The 21,609-nt window shown below is 41.2% G+C and overlaps 1 protein-coding gene across 3 annotated transcripts in view; it reads left to right on the top strand.

Annotated features, from left to right (window-relative positions):
• Positions 1–522: 522 nt before the first annotated feature.
• The window catches only part of LOC145355420 (plexin-B2-like), a 253,321-nt gene continuing 232,234 nt past the window's right edge, over positions 523–21,609 (top strand). Inside the window, exon 1 of one of the 3 annotated variants that reach the window (XM_080207503.1) lies at positions 523–649. The gene's annotated coding sequence lies outside the window, so the exon portion shown is untranslated. The other 2 variants (XM_080207502.1, XM_080207505.1) reach the window with 2 other exon arrangements.

Genomic DNA, 21,609 nt, shown 5'->3' with positions numbered 1-21,609 from the left:
TGTTTAAGATAACCAGACAGAAGGCTGGTTGGAGTGTTTGCTAACATGAATCCCAAATTGAAGATTAAGATTTTTTAAAAAGGTCGCTGGACTAACTTAAAAGTTGTGCCAGTTTTTGACGCTGTTATGTATGGAGCATTTTCTTCCCCTAGCCCCAGGAGAGGAGGGGGTTAAACCCCATTGAACATCCCAGGAGTGGAGGGGGTTAAGTCCCACCAAACATTCTGGGAGAGGAGGGGGGTTAAACCCACTGAACGTCCCAGAAAAGGAGGGGATTAAACGCCACCGAACATTCTGGGAGACGAAGGAGTTAAACCCACTGAACACCTCAGAAGAGGAAGGGGTTAAGCTCCCACCAAACATCCCGAGAGAGGAAGGGGTTAAACTCCCACCAAACATCCCGGGAGAGGAAAGGGTTAAACTCCCACCAAACATCCCGGGAGAGGAGTGAGTTAAACTTCACCGAGGAGCTGTTCAGCCTCAGTCTCCTCCGCACTCGAAACCACAGGGAGAAAATCCACACACTCAACTTGTCCGCGGCGGGAGAGCTTCGCTGCTCCTCTTCAATTATTCGCCAGGAATCGGCCGATTCCATTTCCTGTTTCTCTGTCGTTGTTACTCCAGGAGCGGATGTGTGCATCGCCCACAGGTGAGTCCTTCCTCCCCCCCCGCTCCCGGATTAAAACCCAGATCGAGTCATGAGAAGTAACTCACCTTCCTGAAGTCTCTCTGATTGAAGCAAGCACCAAACGTTAAGGTGAGAAGCTGTCTTGCCCTGGGCACATCAATGTTTGTTTATTTATTGGTTTAAATTCTTGCTGGTTTATCTCCTCACTATTTTCCCTCCCTCTTCATCCCCTGGTTGGTTTGACTGAACATGTAAAGAAGAAAAATTAAATTTTTAAAAAAGTTAAATGAACCCAGGGCGCGTGGCGACTGCCCCTTTTTCGGCTTTCAACTTTGGAAAAGCAAAGCTAACTTCTTGCTCGGGTTGCGCTGCTCCCGGAGCGCTACAAAACCCTGAAATGTCTGTCCTTTGACTCCAGTTTAAATAGATATAATTTATAAAAAATAAGAGATCGGTTTGTTCACGGAAGGCGAAGATTTATAATTAACCCGGTTCCCAGCCCAACCCTGCCACTAGAGAACATCGACTGATTCCTATTGTTGAGGCGACCCCCCCGCCCCTTTGTCTATAATCTAGAGGAAAGGGAGGGGGGGGGAGGGAATCACACACAGATTGTGACAAATTGAGATAAATATTGTGGGGTCTTAATCCCTAGATTTCAAGTTTGATCTTGACGTCAGCCTCCCTTTAACCATTTAGTGACCGAATCGCTCTTGGCTCCACGTTCTGCTTTTCCAATGGATCTCTTTCTTCCCAACATATGTACCCCCAGCCGAAAAATGCCATAAGTGTATACAGGGCGGTCTGTTTTTTTTGTCAGAAAGTTTGACTTTTTTTCTCTCCTCTCTGGCACTGATTGTTTCAAGGCGAGGTACTCGTGCGTTGGGCGTGGTGGCGATCTCACTCATCTTGGGCTTTTTTTTTGTCTTGAGAATTTGGAGGCTGTTGTCAATTTTAATGGTTGACATTCTCCCCAACTTCTCGAAGCGAACTTGTGGTGTGATACTAACCTTTTCATTTGGAAGAACTGTGTTGTGGAAGGTCTGTGTTTCCACTGAGCCCGTCTTTTCATTGTTGAAAGCAGCCTAGCCTATTTCCAGCAGGAATCTTTGTTTTTGCCGACACAAGTGGCGCTACAAGGTAAGCACGGAAGTGTCGACACTGTCAGCTCCTGCTATTCATAAGTTCCTTTTTTGTCAAATTTTTATGGTCTTTTATGTACGGTCAGAAAAATAAATATATCTCGGCGTGTGACTCAAATTAATAAAACCTTGGTCAAGATTTTATTTTTTGTTTTTCTTCCAAATAAATTTGTTTTTCGTCCAGATTTAGTTTTTCTGTAGATTCACTAAGCGTTTATTCAAATTTTGTCTGAAATCGGGAAGATAGCCTCATGCATCCAGAGATTGGTGTTTGACGTTGTCTATTGCTGACATATGTGTGTATTTATAGGTGGGCCACTGGTCACTGCTGTAAAGTTTGAATTTTAGTAATGAGCTTCGGTTGGCATATTTTAGTGAAAAGTTGATTTTTCAGAGGATCTTTCTGATTCAAGTAGGTCTTGAAAAATGTACAACTCTTTATGTTTCCACGCCTCCATAATATCGTGTTGTTTGCTGCCATCTCTAGGCACAGTGCTTCTCATCGTTTACACAAGAGGATTACCACTTTTGAGGCTGCTTGGTTCTTGATTACTGGGAAATTCTCTGCTCAGCATAAATGATTCAGAGGTGAATTAGTGCTAAGCTGAATATGTCCAGGCTAGTGACCTGAGTGAAAGAGTGCTTTGTATAATAGTTTCAATGTATCCAGAGTGTGGATACATATGCTGCGTTCATGAACGTGTGTGGTGGAGTGCTGTCCCACAGAGTTGTGGGATGCTGGGATGCTAGTCTGTCTCTCTCTTTCTTATAAACTGAGTTCCTAAATCTGTGTCTTCTAGGAAGTGGTATTAAGCAGAGGCCAGACGCATCCCTGCAGGGAGAGAAAGACAAATCCTGCTGGGAAATCACTCCTGGCAGTCTTGTATGCCTGCTAACACCTGAGTCACTCTAGTGTTAACAGAAGCCAGGGAGTTGTTTACCCCCACCCCTAGGGAAAGAGTTGGGAGACTGACTATGGGATAAAAGGAAACACATTTCTGTAAAAGAGCTGGTAAATTGTGACCTCTCTCTCTCTCTCTCTCTCTCTTTCCCCCCCCCCCCCCCCCCCCCCCGAATTTGTGCACACATCTTTTGGTGGGTTAATTCTGTATTGTATTATCATGGTGAGCTGTACCTTTTTATTCACCTTGCTTGCATTATCTTGTAATCAATACCTGATTACAATGCATTTTAAAGATGGACGTGATGCATTGTGCACCATTATCATATTGTTTTAGGTCTGACTGGAACTCTATGGTGTTTTCCATGCCATCACATTTGGGGGGAGTGGCTGGAAACATATTTTGAAATCTTTGCGACCAGTCACTGAGGAGAGAGAGCACAAGATACTTAACAATAAGTGAGGCCCTTTGGTCCATCTGAATTCCTCTATCCACAGTCTTTCCTGCCTCTTCTTCCTGTCCTCATCCCCCTCAGCATCCAGTTGGTCTTCAGATAATTAAAAGTTTTCATTTGCTAATGGGAAGTGAGTGTTTCTGGCAAGGACAACCTTTATTGCCCATTCCTCATTGATCTTGAGAAGGTGGTGGTTGCCTGCCTTTTTTTGTGTGCGCCCCCCCCCCCCCCCAAAATCTGGAAATCCAATCCATGTGCTTCTCTGTGAAGAAGAATTTTCCTGTATGTTACTTAAATTGTTATTTTACCTGTTCAATCTGTGTTGACCTGGTTAAGCTAAAGCATTCCTGTTCTATCTGTTCCATCCTACCAAATTCTCTTGCATCTCAATAAAATAAATTCCAAGATTATTGTTATCACGTTCTGCCCAATTTTTTTTCATTTGTGATTTGTCACTGTATGCCCTTCAGTGCTTGAGTGTGCCTTTGGTGGCATTCTACTGTTTCGGTTAAATACTTCAACATCCAATTTTTGTGGCTTTATATTGGCTTGATACATTGAGTGTCAGGTCTTGTAAATTCCATTTATCCATGGCTTTTTCAACACCACTCATTTTTCATGAAGTCCTTACTTTACAGTTACCTGCGTTAAACTGCGTATTCCAGTTTCCGAAATATGTATTTTTGTTCGAGAGATATGTGAATTGTCTCTTCCAATTTCATTATTTTGCCTTGTATGGCATTTCCTAAATGGATCAATTTCAATTCATCTTCTGGATGTGAGTTATCATAAATTATAAAAAATTGTGGTTCTGACAGCAGCCTGCATAGTAATCTCCTGTATTCTTTCTCTTCTGCCCTGCCCTGACCTGACCCAAGTGGACTTGACTTGAATATATTGTTTCCTACCTTGCAGTCAATTTCCTATCCATTCCAAGATTTTACCTAAACACCCATAGCTTTGAGATCACTTGGAACTGACAATGCAAAAGAGGCTATTCAGCCCAAACTAGTCTATGTCAGTTCTGTGCTCCATGTGAGTTGCCTCATGCCCTCCTTACAGCATCATGTTTCTATTCTGTTCATCCTTGGATACAGAGCTATTTTCGCCTGCAAATCCCTTTTTGGAAATTTTAGGTACACCACATTGAAGAACTTTCTACTGTCAGTTAATATTTCCCCAAAGAGGTTGACCAGACAGAAATTAAAATCATACTGATTCCTGTTTGTTGTTTTACCTATTATATAGGTAATTTGCTTCATGATGTTTTTTGTTCTCTACTGATGATTTGCTTTGTTCCTTTTTTGTGTTGAATTAGTTATTTTTCTGACTCCTGATGTGTGGTATGTTGGGTTCATAGATAATGCTGAAATCAGCGATTGTGGTTGCTGGATCTGAGGAATGTAGTCATTTCTACATACAGTGCATTAATAAATACAGACTCTGTATTCATAATCTTGTGTTTTCCTTGACTCTCAAAGTAGGCATGCACCTTATTTACTGACTTGTGACACTAAACTGTTTTTGGAGTTTTCCAAGTTTGTTCAATTGATTTGAAGCCAACCATGAAACTAGCTACTTTCCGATGTTATCATCCTGCCCATTTTATTCAAATACTTTTTGTTTTGCTGAGCTGGTGGTCTCAGAATGCCCCTTGTTTTTCCTACACAATAGAGATGCCTAAGTAGAATAACTAAATTCATCTGGTTTTTTTTACCATACAAGAAATCTGGGTTTCCTTCCAGCTTTCTTCGACACCTTTCCCCCACATTATTGATTTTTTTTCCCTTCTTTGGATTTACTGCATTAAATATTCTTGACTTTTTTTCTGTATCAGCTTGGTTTAGATGTTACAAGAGTCATTCCTCTGCTCCTTTGTCTCATGGGAAGTGCTTCATACTTTATCGAGCAGCACCAATAGCATTGGTGCTCTAATGCACTCATTGCTAGACTAGTGGGCCTGTTTTGAGATTTTAATTTTCAGCTGTTATGACATTATTGACAATCAACTAATTTTTAATTTTTCCATCTTGGTTTTACTACATGTGAAATCACACTTCAGCTGATAATTAAGGAGAACATGTATTAATGTGCTGATATTGACTTGATGCAATTGGATGTAACTCGTCTGAATTTGGTTGTTCTGCTATTCTTAACCCCCAGTTTGTGTACAAAATAGTTTGTTATAAATTGTTAATTTTGGGCAGAGAATGAAGCATGGAAAATAAACTACTTATCGCCAATCAAGTCCCCTAGACCTGATGGCCTGCATCCGAGTCTTAAAATAAATAAATGGTTGCAGAGATGGTGGTTGTATTGGTGGTTACTTTCCAAAATTCCCTAGATTTGGGGAAGTTCCCTTTGGACTGGCAAACTGCAAATGTGACAACACTTCAAAAAAAGAGGGTGACAGAAAGCAAGGAACTAAAAAGCAGTTAGTCTAATGTCAGTCATTGAGAAAATGCTAGAATCCATTATTAAGGAAGTAGCGGCAAGGCATTTGGATAATACATTTCAGAGCCTACATGGTTTTGTGAAAGAGAAATTGTGTCTGATGTTTTATTAGGGTGGAATAAGCAGAGTGGATAAAGTAGATGCCGTTTACTTAAATCTCCAAATGACATTCAATAAGGTGTCATAAAAAATGACTGCACAAAATAAGTACTCATGGTGTTGAGGGTGATGTATTAGCATGGATATATTGCTTAGCTAACAGCAAACTGAATTGGGATAAATTGTTCATGTTCATGTCAGCAAACTGTAGCTGGTTGACTGGCACAGGGATCGATGCTAGGCCTCAACTAATTGTGATCTTGTGTTGCAATCACATTTGTCGATGATATGCTAGGTATGAAAGCAAGTTGTGGGGACAATATAAGAAGTTTGCAAAGGGCTAAGGTTAGGTTAAGTGATTAAGCAAAAACAGATAAATTATAATATGGGAAAATGTGAACTTGTCCACTTCAGCAGGAAGAAAAAGCAATATATTATTTTAAAGGAAAGAAACTGCAGCATGTTACAGCAGAGGGGTCTTGATGTCCTTGTTCTTGAATCTCAAAAGGTTAGCATGGAGGTACAGCAAATGATTAGGCAAATGGAATATTAGTCTTGTAAGTGAGTTAGAATTTTAAAGTAGGGAAGTCTTGCAAAAACTCTGCAGGCATTGTTGAGACTGCAGCTACACTACTACGTACAGTTTGGTTTCTTTATGGAGGGATATATATGCACAGGCACTAGGCTAACTGCAGGGATGAAAGAGTTGTCTTATGAGGAAAGGTTAAGCAGATTGGTCACTCAAGTTCAGAAGAATGAGAAGCAACCTGACTGAAACATACAAGATGCAAAAGGGACTTGACAGAGTAGATGTCCCCATTGTGGGGGAATCTAAATCTGATTTAAAAATGAAGGCACTCCAGTTTAAAGCGGAGATAAGGAGGAATGTCTTCTCTTGGAGGACTGTTAGCCTTTAGAATTCCCTACTCTAGAGAGCAGTGAAGGCTGGGTCTTGAATACATTCAGAACTGAGTCACAGACGTTTACGGCATGGAAACTGGCCCTCGGCCCAATTTAACCATGCTGCCTTTTTAAACCCATAAGCTAATCTCAATTGCCCACATTTGGCTCATATCCCTCTACACCCATCTTACCATGTAACTGTCTCAATGTTTTTTACAAGACAAAATTGTACCCACCTCTACTACTACCTCTGGCACTTTGTTCCAGACAGTCACTACCCTCTGTGTGAAAAAATTGCCCCTCTGGACACTTTTTTTTGTATCTTGGCCCTCTCACCTTAAACCTATGCCCTCTAGTTTTAGACTCCACTACCTTTGGGAAAAGATATTGATTATCTAGCTAATCTATGCCCCTCATTATTTTATAGACCTCTATAAGATCACCTCTTAGCCTTCTACACTCCAGAGAAAAAGTCCCAGTCTATCAAGCCTCTCCATGTAACTCAAACCATCAAATCCTGGTAGCATCCTTGTAAATCCTTTCTGTGCTCTTTCTAGTTTAATAATATCCTTTCTATAATAGGGTGACCAGAACTGCGCACAGTATTCCAAGTGTGGCCTTAACAATATCTTGTGCAACTTCAATAAGACATCCCAACTCCTGTATTCAATGTTCTGACCGATGAAACCAAGCATGCTGAATGCATTCTTAACCACTTTGTCCACTGTGACTCCACTTTTAAGGAGCTATGAACATGTACCCTTGATCTGCTTGTTCTGTAATTTTCCCCAGTGCCATTAGCTGAGTAAGTCCTGCCCAGATTCAATGTACCAAAATGCAAGGTGATGCATTTATCTAAATTAAACTCCTCCTGTCATTTGTCAGCTCACTGGCCCAACTGATCAAGATCCTGTTGCAATTAGAGACAACTTCCTTCGCTATCCACTATGCCACCGATCTTGGTGTCATCTGCAAACTTACTAACCGTGCCTTCTATATTCTCATCCAAATCATTAATGTAAATGACAAATTACAGTGGACCCAGCACTGATCCCTGTAGTGCACTGCTGGCCACAGGCCTCCAGTTTGCAATTTTGTATCCATTTGGCTACCTCATCCTGGATCCCGTGAGATTTTGGCTAAGATCAGATGTAGTAATGACATTCTGTGCTTGGTTGAAGTCATGAGGTAACATTTCAGCTTCATTTGAAGCAATTTTTAAAAGTGGCATCTTGGCCTTTTTGCTAAGATGCAAATAAGATCAAGCCTTGGAAGAGGAGCTGTGCGTACTCCAATCAGCTTGGATCACGTAGATCAAGCCCAAGACAGGAGGTGAGAGCTCCGTCTTGTTGGCTTGGATTAGGAATGTCTCAACTTGTTGAGACTCTGAATTGGACTTGATTTGATTTGTATTGGAATTGAAAAAAACCTACCATGCAGTACCTTATCAAAGGCCTTGCTAAAGTCCATGTAGACAACATCAACTGCACTACCCTCATCTTACCTCTTCAAAAAATTCTCTCAAATTTGAGAGACATGATTTTTCACTCTAACAAGCCATGCTGACTGTCCCTAATCAGTCCTTGCATCTCCAAATGCCTGTAGATCCTGTCTCTCAAAATACCTTCCAATAACTTAACCACCACAGATGTGAGGCTCACTGGCCCGTAATTCCCAAGCTTTTCCCCGCAGCCCTTTTTAAACAAAAGCACAACATTTGCCACCCTCCAATCTTCAGGTACCTCATCAGTGACTATTAATGATTCAAATATCTCTGCTAGGAGACCCGCAATTTTCTCCCTAGCCTCCCAAATGTCCTCGGGTACACTTCTTCAGGTCCTGGGGACTTATCTACCTTGATGTGCTTTAAGACTTCAGGCACCTCTTAGACAGGGTTTTGATCTGCAAGAAAATTTGGTGGGGGAGGCTGTTGTTTGGTAAATGGTATAGGAGCAGGCTGGAAAGTGGAATTAAGGTCGCAATCCGATCAGCCATAATTTTATTGGATAGGGGAGCAGGCTCGGGGATTGAATGGCTTACTCCTGCTTGTATTTCTTACGATCCTATGAATTTAACTGATTCTCACCCATTCAGTAAGTAGTAAGTATTACTTTGATTTTTATACAAAAAAGTCTGCATATTTAGAGTGTACTTCAGAAATTATTCAAAAGTTGTTGGATTGGTTATAGCTTTCTTACCTCCTACATTCTCCTCCCGACACCACCCTCACATGCATCCTGTAACCACAACCAAAGTCAAAATTATGCATTTGCAGAGTTTAAAAAAAAAGTCTTGGCAAAGAAAGGACTAATGTTGAAAATATATTAAAGGTGATGAAGTCTTAATAGCTGGAAGGCTAGCTCACAGACAGTACGATACAATGAGCAGGGTGTTTATTGATGGTCCCTTTTTTTTTGCATCTTCCTGTTCATGTGGAGTCGAGCTCTGATCTGGTCACCTGTACTCTATGGCTTAAATTGCAATGGAGCAATGTTTTCATATCTGTAACTTCCTGGCTAGTAATGGACCAGGATGTGCAATTTTCAAAAAAAAAAGTTGCACTTTGTGTAGGTTGAGTAACTCATTACATTTGGTAAAAGAAATCATGTACTTAATGTGCCCTTCAAAGGAATATCTTTTATGTGTACTCTCAAGATAAACCTCAATCTCTTTGCCTTTTTTGGGTGATTCCAATTAACAGAAGAACTTGATGAGCTTCCAAATGCTGTTTGCATGCAGAGGATAAAAATAATAGAATCATAGAAATCCTACAGTGCAGAAGGAGGCCATTAGGCCCATCGAGTCTGCACTGACTACAATCCTACCCAGGTCCTACCCCTGTATCGCTAAATATTTACCAGCTAATACCTCTGAGCTATGCATCTCGGGACACTAAGGGGCAATTTAACATGGCCGATTAACCTAACCCACACATCTTTTGGACTGTAGGAGGAAACTGGAACACCTGGAGGAAACCCACACAGGCACAGGGAGAATGTGCAAACACCACATAGACAGTGACCCAAGCTGGGAATTGAGCCTGAGTCCTGGAGCTATGAAGCAGCAGTGCTAACCATTCTGCAACCGTGCCACCTAAGGCATGGATATTCTAATTAATTAAAAGTTCATACAAAACCAAAAAAATTCTGAAGACCCAAGTTTATTTGAACAATAGGGTGAAAACAAGCTTTATGGCTGGAGACCAGAGACATGAACTGAAAGATTGCACAGACTAGGCTATTTCCCTACAAAAGGAAGATTTGAGAGATTAATTAATTGAAACATTTGAAATGGGTAAAGGAGTAGATAGGAGGAAAAAAAAGTATAAATTTAATAATAAAGCTAGGCAGTTCAGGGATGATTCCAAGGATCACCTCTTCACAAACAGGTAATAAACATCTGAAATGTTTCTTCTCCCAAAAGGCTGAGGCTAGGTCAATTAAAAATGTCAAATCTAAGATTGGTAGATTTTTGTTGGGCAAAAGTATTAAGGGTTGTAGAACCGAGTGGGCAAACGGGGTCAAGCTACAGATGAGTCATGATTTAATTAAATGGCAGAACAGGTTGAAGGGGCTGAATGGTTCCTTTGCTAGCAAAATGGCAACATAGTGAAAATTTGCAAGTTTTTTTTCTGTTTCGAAGTGAGGATATGCCACAAAAATTGACCAATAGCATAAAGTCATTTGCATCTCGCCATTACTATTTTTGGGAATTAGGATTTTCTGAGCAAGCATACGATCAGTGTTCGCCAGAATTGTGAAACTTTTAATGGCATAAAAATAGTGTGTGGAATTTGACTTGTGATAAAGACCTGCAGTAGATTTATAGATTTTTGACTACTGTGTGCTTTGAGTTTTTTCATACTGGAATGAAGCACAGTAGTGGTGGGGGAATTTCACTGAGGTAGGAGCATAATCAAAAGGATAGATTATTCATTTAAATACAATTTCTTTCCTTCCCTATTTGCAGTTGGCATGTATGCCAACAGCATGCTGATTGTCAGCATTTTGAGCTGTAAACCACATCACAAACTACTGACAAAAAAAGGGCCATTCTTCCCTTAGTACCAATTCTGTAAGAGTCTTCATGCTAATAAAAATAATCTCTGCTGTAAACCTCAGTTAAGAATTCCTTTGGGAAGAGGAGTTCTTACCTACACCATGTGGTGACTAAAGGCTGTTTGTTTGTTGGAGTTGGAGACCAAAAGAGATGGAATGAATGGCAATGGTAGGATGATTCAAGTCCAGACAGCAGAACAGGGAGCATCACTTGGCTTGGGGAGTATTGAGAGTGCCCATGGAAACTGGATGGGAAAGTGTGCCAATGTGAAATTGCATCATAGGGGAAGAATGCCTGGATGAGGGAAAGGGTGAAGTTTGCATTGAAGTAGGTATATTAGAGCCTACATATAAATGAGGGGTGGGAAAGGTGTGGGAATGCGAAAGTAACTGTTTAAACTGCTTTAGTAATGAGGAAGATAAGTGTCAGTATGAGATGGCAGGATGACAGAAGTGCCTCTGCAATTTTATGATATTGGATAGTCAAGAACTACAGCTTCATTCAAGCTCTTCATATGTTTTATCAGTGAAGTACCAATGCAGTGAAATCTCTAGGGTTAGGAGGACAAATTGGACAGTAACTCTCTGACCTCCACATTTAACTGTGTTTATATGAATGTTGAAAGTTACAGACCAATTTACTTCACAATAATAGTTATGTGATGACTTTGAGGAACAGCTTTAATTTAGCATGAGGAATAACAGTGAGGTTAACTAGAATTAAACATTTTAATGGAAGATTCACTATTTTCTGGAGGATCATGTCTCCAATTGAGATACCAGATTGTGATTTCTGTTTGGCGACACCCCAACAGAATCATGTTTGATGCAAGTTAGTGCCTGGAAGAGGGGAGGATGGAAGGTTGCCCCCAAAAAACCCACGTGTAGTATAATTGTGCAATGAATCTGTTGCTACAAAAACATAGGTTCCCAAAAAGCTTTAGTGAAATTATACATTTGGGATAAATAGTCAAGGCATTCATTCATGTTCTGATGTTGCATTATCAAAACAGCATCAAAGATTTTAGTAATTTGATCTAATCCAAAGGTCTACATGACATCACTGTTCCGACAGAACGATTTTGGCTATATTTTGTAATCTTTATACCAGGGCTTGGTGCTGTAATCTTTGAACAGGATTGAATCTGTTATATTTAAGTCACAATCCCTGTTAACATCACATTGCAGCCAGCTATGGGTAAGAAGAAATCAGAGTAGATGCAGACTTTTTCAGGGCCTGTGGTTTTGGTTATGTTATGAAAATGATCTGGCGACTAATCTGGAGTATCAGATACCAGCCATTTTATTTTCTTGTTGGGACTGTAGGATCTCTTGTATGATACTTTTAACTTGTTTAAATATGTTCTGTGTTCCAAACAAAGACATGAAAGTTTACCTACAGCTTTTTATTATTGTCAAATGGCAGCATTAGTCTGGGCATGCTGCCCAGTGCCAAGGTGCTTCGATCTTGATTTGTCATTGAGTAGAATCATTGCGGCACAAGGTGATTTGATCTATTGAGCCAATGCTGGTGGAGCAAGCCAATCAGTTCCACTCACTCCCTGTAGCCCTGCAAGTTTATTTCCTTCCAAATTATTGGCATTGGACCTGTGCTGAAGAATTTCACACTTGTTGGATGGAAGTGGGACATTTAAAAGGATTGTGCATCTAATGTGACCTTTGGCTATCAGTGTATATGTGGTTATAGGCTTTGGAACAAAGCTAGAAATGTTTGAAGTGCGATCTTGTGATACTCAATCTAAAATGAATGATTTCAATCTCTGAATTAAAGCTTGTCCTTTTATTTTCCACTTCCCCCTCCTCCTTGCCCCTACCACAATTGCAGCCAGAAGAGTTAGACTTCTCAACTCTTGTTCCTTATCTCCAAGTCTTAGTGCATCGCATTTTGTAAAGTGGGTCAGTTTCTGTCTCGCTACAATCTTTTCTACTTGATGCCTGCCTTGTGACTTACACTTGTGCTTCTGATTTGGTTGCTCTTGTTAAATTTTTTTTTAAATCACTGCTTCATGTTGGCTTCAATGCTACTTTAAACTGGGATTGCAAAATGAGCCAGGGTTTGAACACTTTATAAGAGAGCTAGTGACCATAGAATCCCTACAGTGCAGAAGGAGGCCATTCAGCTCATCGAGTCTTTACCAACTACACCCCATGCAGGCCATATTTCTGTACATTCACACGCTTGCCCTGCTAATCCCTCTGATGTTATGGTCAATTGACCATAAACTCACACAGCTTTGGACTATGGGAGGAAACTGGAGCACCTGGAGGAAACCCAAGCAGACATGGGGACAAAGAGCAAACTCCACACAGACAATGACCTGAAGCTGGAATTGAACCTGGGCCCCTGGTGCTGTGGGGCAGCAGTGCTTGCCATCATGCTGCCCCAATGAGATAAAGATATGTTGCTTCCAACCTTTGCACTATGTGCTACTACAATGGACAAAATAAAAAGATTGGCCATAATTTGCAGTAGCAGGGCACCTCCCATGTCTGTCAGTTATATTTGTCTTTGCTCATTTAGATTTTTGACTTTCGTATGGCAAGTAGATGAAAGTGCGAGCTGATACTGTCACACCATTTGAAACTGGGGACCTGAGTGAACAGGGCAAACAACTATCCCTTTAACCAGTTAGATTGAAGGATTGTGAAATTGACAGCAGAATGAGGAGTAAATTAAAAGGGGTGAATTCAATTGCTAATCAGAACAAAGAAAGAAATCGAGCTAAGAAAGAGAAATGGAGGAAAATTATTAAATTGAAAGAGAGGCGGAATCAAAATTCTTTTTGTAAAGTCTAACTTAAAATTTGTCAATTTTAAAACCTCCAATTCAAACTCAAGAAATGAGACTCCACATCTGTAATAGTTAACTTTCAGTGGCAGGGTGGATACTTTAACACTAGGCATGACTTAAGGTCCTTTGACTGAAATTATATTTTCTGAAGACAGTTTCGTTCATATCAAATGTGCAAATACAGGAAACCTCCCAAGAGTCAATGAAATGAAATGGTGAGGTGCTGTTTTTGATTAAACAGAGCAGCACATCTTTTCGATTTCCTCATTTAATAGTGCTTCTACTGTCACCTTAAGTAACAAGGACTATTCGCTATGTTGTTTGGTAGCAAAATAGGGGCCATTTTATAATAGTGGATATGATTGAAGGCAGGAGTGTTGGAGGAATGCAAGGCTCTCAAAAATGATTTTTAGTGATTGCACTAAAGGGTAATACATATGGTTGCTTTCTGTTTATAGTTTATTTTAACTCGTTATTCTGTGTATCAAAGTATGAAAACAGAGGAGTTGGTCAGAAATTAAGTCCATGTGCTGTTGTTGCAGGAAAAGAATCCCTGTGGGAGGAGATACGAATGAATCATTCCAAGATATTATTGGTGTCCCACATAATGTGTGGTTTTTGGGATTGGAATAGTACAGTTGCTATTGAGATTTAGGTTTCAATTTCATTTCTATAGAATAAACTCACGTTGGAGAGCTAATGGTTTACTCTGTTCAATGAAGCAAAAACACTCCAAACAAACAGTCACGTGTAGCAATGGAGGGTAGCTGTAGAGGAAATGAGGCAGTCTGGTTTTGGTTAGCAGCCGATTGAATTTAATCTTTGCCTGTGTTAAACTGTCAGCTGTGGCTCAGTTGGTAGCATTCTGGCCTCTGGGTCATAAGGTTTCAGGTTCAAGTCCCATTCCAGGACTTGAGCATAATAAACAAGGCTGACATTTCAGTATAGTTCTGAGGGAGTTGCTGATCTGTCAGAGATGCTGTGGTCTTTCAGATGAAACATTAAATCGAGGCCCATTTTTCACTCGGGTGCATATAAAAGATCCAGTGGTCCTATTGTGAAGAAGTGAGGCAAGCTCTAGGGCAGCACAGTGGTCTGTACTGTTGCCTCATGTAGCCAGGGACCTGGGTTCAATGGGTGACTATGTGGAGTTTGCACATTGTCCTTGTGTCTGTGTGGGTTTCCTCCCACAGTCCAAAGATACGTGGGTAAGGCTGATTGGACATGCTAAATTGTCGCTTAGTGTCAAGGATATTAGCAGGTTAAATACGTGGGAAGAGGGCCTGGTGGGATGCTCTGATTAGAGAGTCAGTGCAGACTCGATGGGCCAAATGGCCCCTCCTGCACTGTAGGGGTTCTATGATTAAACTCCTATGTTGTCCTGGCCAGCATTTATCCCACAATCAATATCACAGGAACAGCTTATCCAATCACACTACTATTTCTGTGAATCTGTTGTGTGTAAGTCAACTGTTGCAACAATGATTAGCTGTAAAGCACTTTGGGATGTCCTGTGGCCATGACAAATGCTATATAAATGAAATATTTGTTTTTGAAGTGAATTGTACTGTGTAAAATATGTATGTCTAATCACGTAGGATAGAAAAAAACTTCAGAGCAGCATATAAGGTTCTGTAATTGAAAGGCTTGCTTAAAATAGATTACCGTTACCTAGTTCTTGTACTTAAATAGGTCAGTGATGTTTCTTTCCTCCCTGAGAAAATATCTGTTTTGAAAACAGTCTGTTTAATTGATATATTGTGATTGGTACAGTTAAAGCTGCTACTTATATTGAGACCAGCCAGCCAAAGGAATTTATCTATGTGTAACACATTTTTTCTTTTGCCACACAGATTAGGGCTGATGGGCCTGTTCCTGTGTTGTAATTTTCTTTATTCTTTGGTTTTAGTGCACCAGGCAGCATGGTCAGTGCAGGCTTGGAGGGCCGAAGGGCCTGTTTTAATGCTGTAATTTTCTTCTTTATTAGTTGCTGAAATATTATGCACAATTTTCCCTGTGGGAATGGTTAATTATTAGTTATTCTTTATATTTTTAGCAATCCGTTGGCGCTCCAGATGAGCCTTTTGGATTGATTAGCTTCAGCATTCATCGAGTTTTGCAGGCAATGAGACTTTTTTGTATGAAATGCTAATTCAAATTTTGTGCTAACTTGTTGGACTGCCTGATGCAGTCCAATTTTAAAAATAGGTCAGTCACACCTGAGACAGATACCAAATTTGCAGACAGTATCTTGTATATTGGGGAATCACATTTTTAATTTTTGTAAATGCTGACCCATATACATAGTTAACCTGGATTGTGCTGAATGTAAGGGTATATAGGTCATAGTATCACTTGCCAACGATAGCTAATTTGCAGTTTAAAGTTAATAACAGAAGATGTATTGTTGGGTTCACATTTTGATCTTCATTCGTTGTGGCACATTCCTTTCGTGGATAATTTTCTTTTAAGCATTGGCGCATTCCTGGGTATTGCAGCAATTACTAATAAGTTTAGCTTTGTGGAGTTGATATCTGGGCTGTTTTGATTGCTCGCCAATGTGCCATGCTTGAAGGTAGTTGGAACTGAGGCTTGGCAACTTGCATCATAGAGGAGTTATGACACTTCACAGTAATTTACATGCTGCACCTGGATGACATGCATAATCTAATTTCACTTCATTATCCAATCATTTTCACAGTTCTAAAAATATTGGGGCTGTCACTTTGTTTTTGTAATTTAAAAACATCATTATTATATTAACAAATTCCCAGACTTTATGAAGTCTCAAAACACTGATTCTATGATATATTCACTTGTATGTAAAAATTACTCCATTTTAGCTATGTGCAAGACATTTTTTATTGAGGTTTGGGTACCACAACTCACTGCCTTTTCTCGCCCAATGTCAGTATCCAGTTGTGAACTGAATTCAAATTTATCCAACTGGCTGCTGTGGTGGGATTTGAACCTATACCCCCAGAGCATGAGCTTCTGGATTACCTGTCCAATGACATTATCACTATGTCACTGTGTCCCTTGCTTGAGGTCTCTTTGAGCTAAGCTGCTTGTCTGATATCCACTCGAGAATGAGTGTTTAAAAGAAGCAGGGAGAAGCTTAGGATTATGGGGAAAGTCTGGAATTTTGGCTGCACGCAGCAGAATAGTTGCTAATAGTGGAGAATTATAGGAGGTCACAGAGTAATAAGGCCGTGGACGTGTGACTGTCTAAGATGAATATATTAAAACTAAGGCACTAATGGACAGGGAGCCAATGTAGATCAATAGGCTCAGGAGTGATGGATACAGGGGATTTGGTGTAATTTAGTATATGGACAACAGCATTTAACTCGGCTTTGTGGTAGGAGGCTGACTAGGATGACATTGGGATAGTCAGATTTGGATGTAGTTTCATCAGCAAATGAGCTGTGTTGAATGTGGGTAGACTTTGTAATAATGAGCAAAGAATGTCAGTAGCTCCACTCTGGATCAAATAGGCCAAGATTGCAAGCAGTCTGATTCAACTTGGCATTTTGGGGAGAGGGCAGCGGTGAGATGGTGGTTGGAATCTGCTGCAAGATGTGGAGTTTGTGACAAGGGCTGAAGACACTGGCTTCAGTCTGCACCATTTTTGTTGTTTGTCCAACATCCAGTCTTGGATAATATGCAATTCTGTAATAGAGGAAGCAGATGTATGATGTTGCAAACCCTGTTTGCAGATTCTCTCACCAAAAGATGAGGAAGAAGAGAGACCAAGATGGATTGGGGCAGTGGGAGCGACACAAGGTCATGCATAGAATCCCTACAGTGCAGACGGAGGCCATTTGGCCTGTCAAGCCTGCACTGACAACAATCCACACCAGGCCATATCCCTGTAACTGTATATTTACACTGTTAATCCCTGTGAAATTAGGGTCAATTTACTATGGCCAATCAATCAAACGTACAAATCTTTGGGACTGTGGGTGGAAAAACGGCACATCCTCTGTGCCCACCAGACACGGTGGGGGGAGGGAGGGAGAGAGAGAGAGACGTGCAAATTCCACACAGTAACCCAAGCCAGGAATTGAACCCAGAGCCTGGTGCTGTGAGGCCGCAATGCTGACCACTGTGCCACCATGCCACCCCAAGTGTAGATATGCAGATGTTAATGTAGTATATGCATCAAAACAGCTTGGCTAGGGGCTTAACAAGTTTTGGTAAGTCTTGTCTACTACAATCCGTTGATGATGTCAGGGCCAACTAGCCATTGCTGTCACTTTTGGAATATTATGTGGAAAGAATCAATTTGCCTGAAGACCGGCACCTTCATTCAAGCAAGTGGTTAGGAGCTGCAGTGCACTACCTGAGAGTGTAATGGTTTAATCAAATCATTCAAGAGGGTAATAGATCATCCGAAAAGGAAGAAAGGGCAGGACCACAGGGAGAAGGCTGAAAAATGGCTCTCGGTGAATAACTCTTTCTGAGAGCCAGCACAGACACGATGGGTCAAACAGCCTTCTGTGGTGATGTACTGTGCTTGAACCAAAGTCCCCCAGTCGTGGATAAGGAAAGCAATGCTGGAGATTACTTCTCCACGGTTGGATAAGTCTGAGTGGAACTAAGTGGTTTGGACATCAGAGGATTGGTGTTAGCGGAGGATGGTGTGGTCAACCTTTTCAAAGGCTGCAGGAGGAATCATGCAGTTTGGTCACAATGAAAGAATGTTGTTTGTGTACTTGTTGCTAATGATATGGATGAAACTAACTCTTCACAACAGATCTTCCATTTTGAGTGGTGGGGGGGACAATTTGTTCCAAATGCTGAGATCATATTCAAAGATTCTTTAAAAAGAAAAGCTGTTTGATATTTTCCAGAAGATATATCGCATTTTGTTTCTTCCAGTTTCTAATGCTGAATGTTGAGCAAATTAACTAAAAAAAACCTCAATTTTCACACCTAATAAAGACGCCTCCCCATCTCCCAAGCTTCTTGGACCAATTCACAACTACTTTTAAACTGTGTTTTGGAATTGACTGCTTTAAGGAGCCCCAGTCAAATTCAAACTAGTTCAAAGTACGTGAATTAAGACATGAGTTCAAGCCTCCCATGTTATGCCAATTGATTTTAGCAGGTAGGAATTGCAGACTGTTTGTTTAGCTTTGCTTGGGTTTCCACCCCCACAGTCCAAGACTTGCTTTTTGAAATCCACGCACAGAAACGGAGGAGTGTCTTGAGGTCAAAAATGTGACTTGATCAGAGGAAAGCAGAATTTCAAACTTGCTTGAAAATAATGGAAAATTGTCAAGATTCTGTGATGTCTAATAAATAATTTAAGCTCAGCTGCCTCTTCATTTTCTACATATGACTGCTAGGTCCTGTAACTCTTTAAGCCGCCTCGGGCGGAGCATTCCTTCATGGGTGTAAGGAAGAGAATGGGGACAAGAAATCTCTGACCAGATACAGTAGTTATTCATATGATGACAATACATGGCTCTAGGTTCTTTGATCCCTGTTGGAGATTTGTAAACCCTGATGCATCATACCAGATGGCAGAGTTGATTTGCATATGAATGTAAATCCCATTGTGTAAGTTTGAAATGTGATACCTTGTTTGAAGAAAAACATGTTAGTTTTTAGGGTGGGGGAGGGGAATAACTATGAAATGAACCCAGAGCTCTTTTAAAAAGAGTGGATGAGAAGGCTTTATTAACCCACATTAAACTATCCAATTTCCCTAATTATTAATGCATGGTTTTTAATTTGATGCATAGACATATTCTGAGTATATTATCACGGGTATTGGTGGATCCCCAGGACATTGTCCTCCTTTACTTCTAGTGTGCTTGAGGTCAGTTGTGACTTCTGTGTATGTACAAATAATCTATCCTGAGATCATCATGGGTAAACAATAACAACCTGTATTAACATAGTAAAACTTTCCATAAACAAAAATCTACATCTGAACCAAAGTAGGTTAGCTGGGTAAAGAAAGGTTTATATCAGTAGAGGCAGCAAAGGATTCTGGGAGAAGTTGACTTAGTCACCTAGACTACCGTGGGTAGCTGAAGAACGAGTGTCAAGGAGCGCTTAAGCCCGAGGTACTACATTAGTGTTTCTCTCCCTCCTCTAACCCAAACAATAAGGCACTGTGAGGAGGATAAACAAGGTAAGATTCTTATTATATCAAGTATACAAGGGCAGAAATGGCAGGGCAGTGATATGTTCCTCCTGCCAGATGTGGGAGATGAGGGAGCTTTCCAGCATCCCTGACGAGTGTCTGCGGGACATGTGACCAACTGCAGCTCCTCAGACTGCGTGGTTCTGCTGGAGTAGCAGCTGGACACACTGAAGTGCATACAGGGGACAGAGTGTGATAGACAGCTTCAGGGAGGTGGTCACATCACAGGTCCAGACAGGTAGATGGGTGAGTGCCATGATAGGCAGGTAAGGTAAGAGTCTCCTGTGGCTATTCCCCTCTCAAACAGGTACACTGCTTTGGAGTTTGAGGTGGGGGGAGGGTGTGTGTGTGCAGTGGCCCCTTAGGAGAAGATACCAGCGGCAGCCAGGCCTGTGGCCCTACAACTGGTTCTGCTGTAGAGCACGGTTGGATTAAGTTAAAGTGACTGACAGTAGTAGGAGACTCTCTGTCAGGGGCACAGACAGATGTTTCTATGGCCACAAAAGAGATTTGATTTTGATTTGGTTTATTGTCATATGTCCTAATATACTATGAAAAGTATTGTTTCTTGCGTGCTAGACAGACAAAGCATACTGTATGTAGTGAAGAGAAGGAGAGTGTGTTACAATCATAGCTAGGGTGTAGAAAAAAATTGACTTGGTAGATCCATTCAAAAGCCTGAAGGCAGTGGAGAAGAAGCTGTTCTTGAGGTGATTGGTAAGTGTCCTCAGACTTTTATATCTTTTTTCCTGACAGACGAAGGTGGAAGAGGGGATGTCTGGGGTGCGTAGGGTCCTTAATTATGCTGATTGCTTTTCAGAGGCAGTGTGAAGTTTAGACAGTGTCAGTGGGTGGAAGGCTGGTTTGTGTGATGGACTTTGCGTCATAACAAAGGAGGTAAAGGAAAGTGTTAAATTAAAAGCGGATGCGTTTAGAGTAGCTAAGAGTAGTGGGCGAGAAAAGGATTGGGAGAGGTTTAAATATCAACAAAGAATGACCAAGAAGTTGATAAAGAAGGGTAGGATAAACTATGAAGCTGGGCTAGCGCTTAATATAAAAAAGGATAGTAAGAGTTTTTATAAATATATAAAAAGGAAGAGGCTGACTAGGGTGAACATTGGACCCTTAGAGGATGAGAGGGGGGACTTAGTGGTAGGGGATGGGGAAATGGCTGAGGCCTTGAATAACTTTTTTGTTTCAGTCTTCACGGAGGAGGACGTGAATAATTTGCCAGGTGTTAGCGATGGAAAGGTGGTAGGAGTGGAGGGCCTGAATGACATTATTGTTACTAGAGAGGCAGTGCTCGACAGACTGGAGGGACCGATTGTGGACAAGTCCCTAGGACCGGATAGAATGCATTCAAGGGTTCTGAAAGAAATGGCGGAGGTGATGGTGGATGCCTTGGTGATTACTTTCCAAATGTCGCTGGATTCTGGGGAAGTGCCAGAAGATTGGAAAACGGCTAATGTTACACCGTTGTTTAAGAAGGGTGGCAGGCAAAAGGCAGGGAATTATAGGCCGGTTAGTTTAACGTCTGTTGGAGGTAAAATATTAGAATCCGTGATCAAGGAGAAAGTAGCGAGGCATCTTGAGAATTGTTTGATAGAGCAGACACAGCACGGTTTCGTTAAGGGGAAGTCGTGTCTGACGAATTTATTGGAGCTCTATGAGGATGTGTCTAGGGCGGTGAATAGAGGAGAGCTGGTGGATGTGGTGTTTCTTGATTTTCAGAAGGCGTTTGATAAGGTGCTGTACAAGAGGTTATTACAGAAGGTCAGGGGGCATGGAGTTGGGGGTAGGGTGTTCGCGTGGATAGGGGATTGGCTGTCAAATAGGAGGCAGAGAGTGGGGATCAATGGGTGCTGTTCGGATTGGCGGTTGGTGACTAGTGGAGTGCCCCAGGGGTCGGTGCTGGGGCCTCAGCTATTTACCATTTATGTAGATGATCTGGAGGAGGGAACAGAGTGTATGGTGTCAATTTGCTGATGACACCAAGA

This window comes from Carcharhinus amblyrhynchos, chromosome 19, assembly GCF_965287045.1.
Source record: "Carcharhinus amblyrhynchos chromosome 19, sCarAmb.v2.hapA, whole genome shotgun sequence".
Taxonomy (NCBI): Eukaryota; Metazoa; Chordata; class Chondrichthyes; order Carcharhiniformes; family Carcharhinidae; genus Carcharhinus; species Carcharhinus amblyrhynchos.
This window is presented reverse-complemented; position numbering and strand designations above follow the sequence as displayed.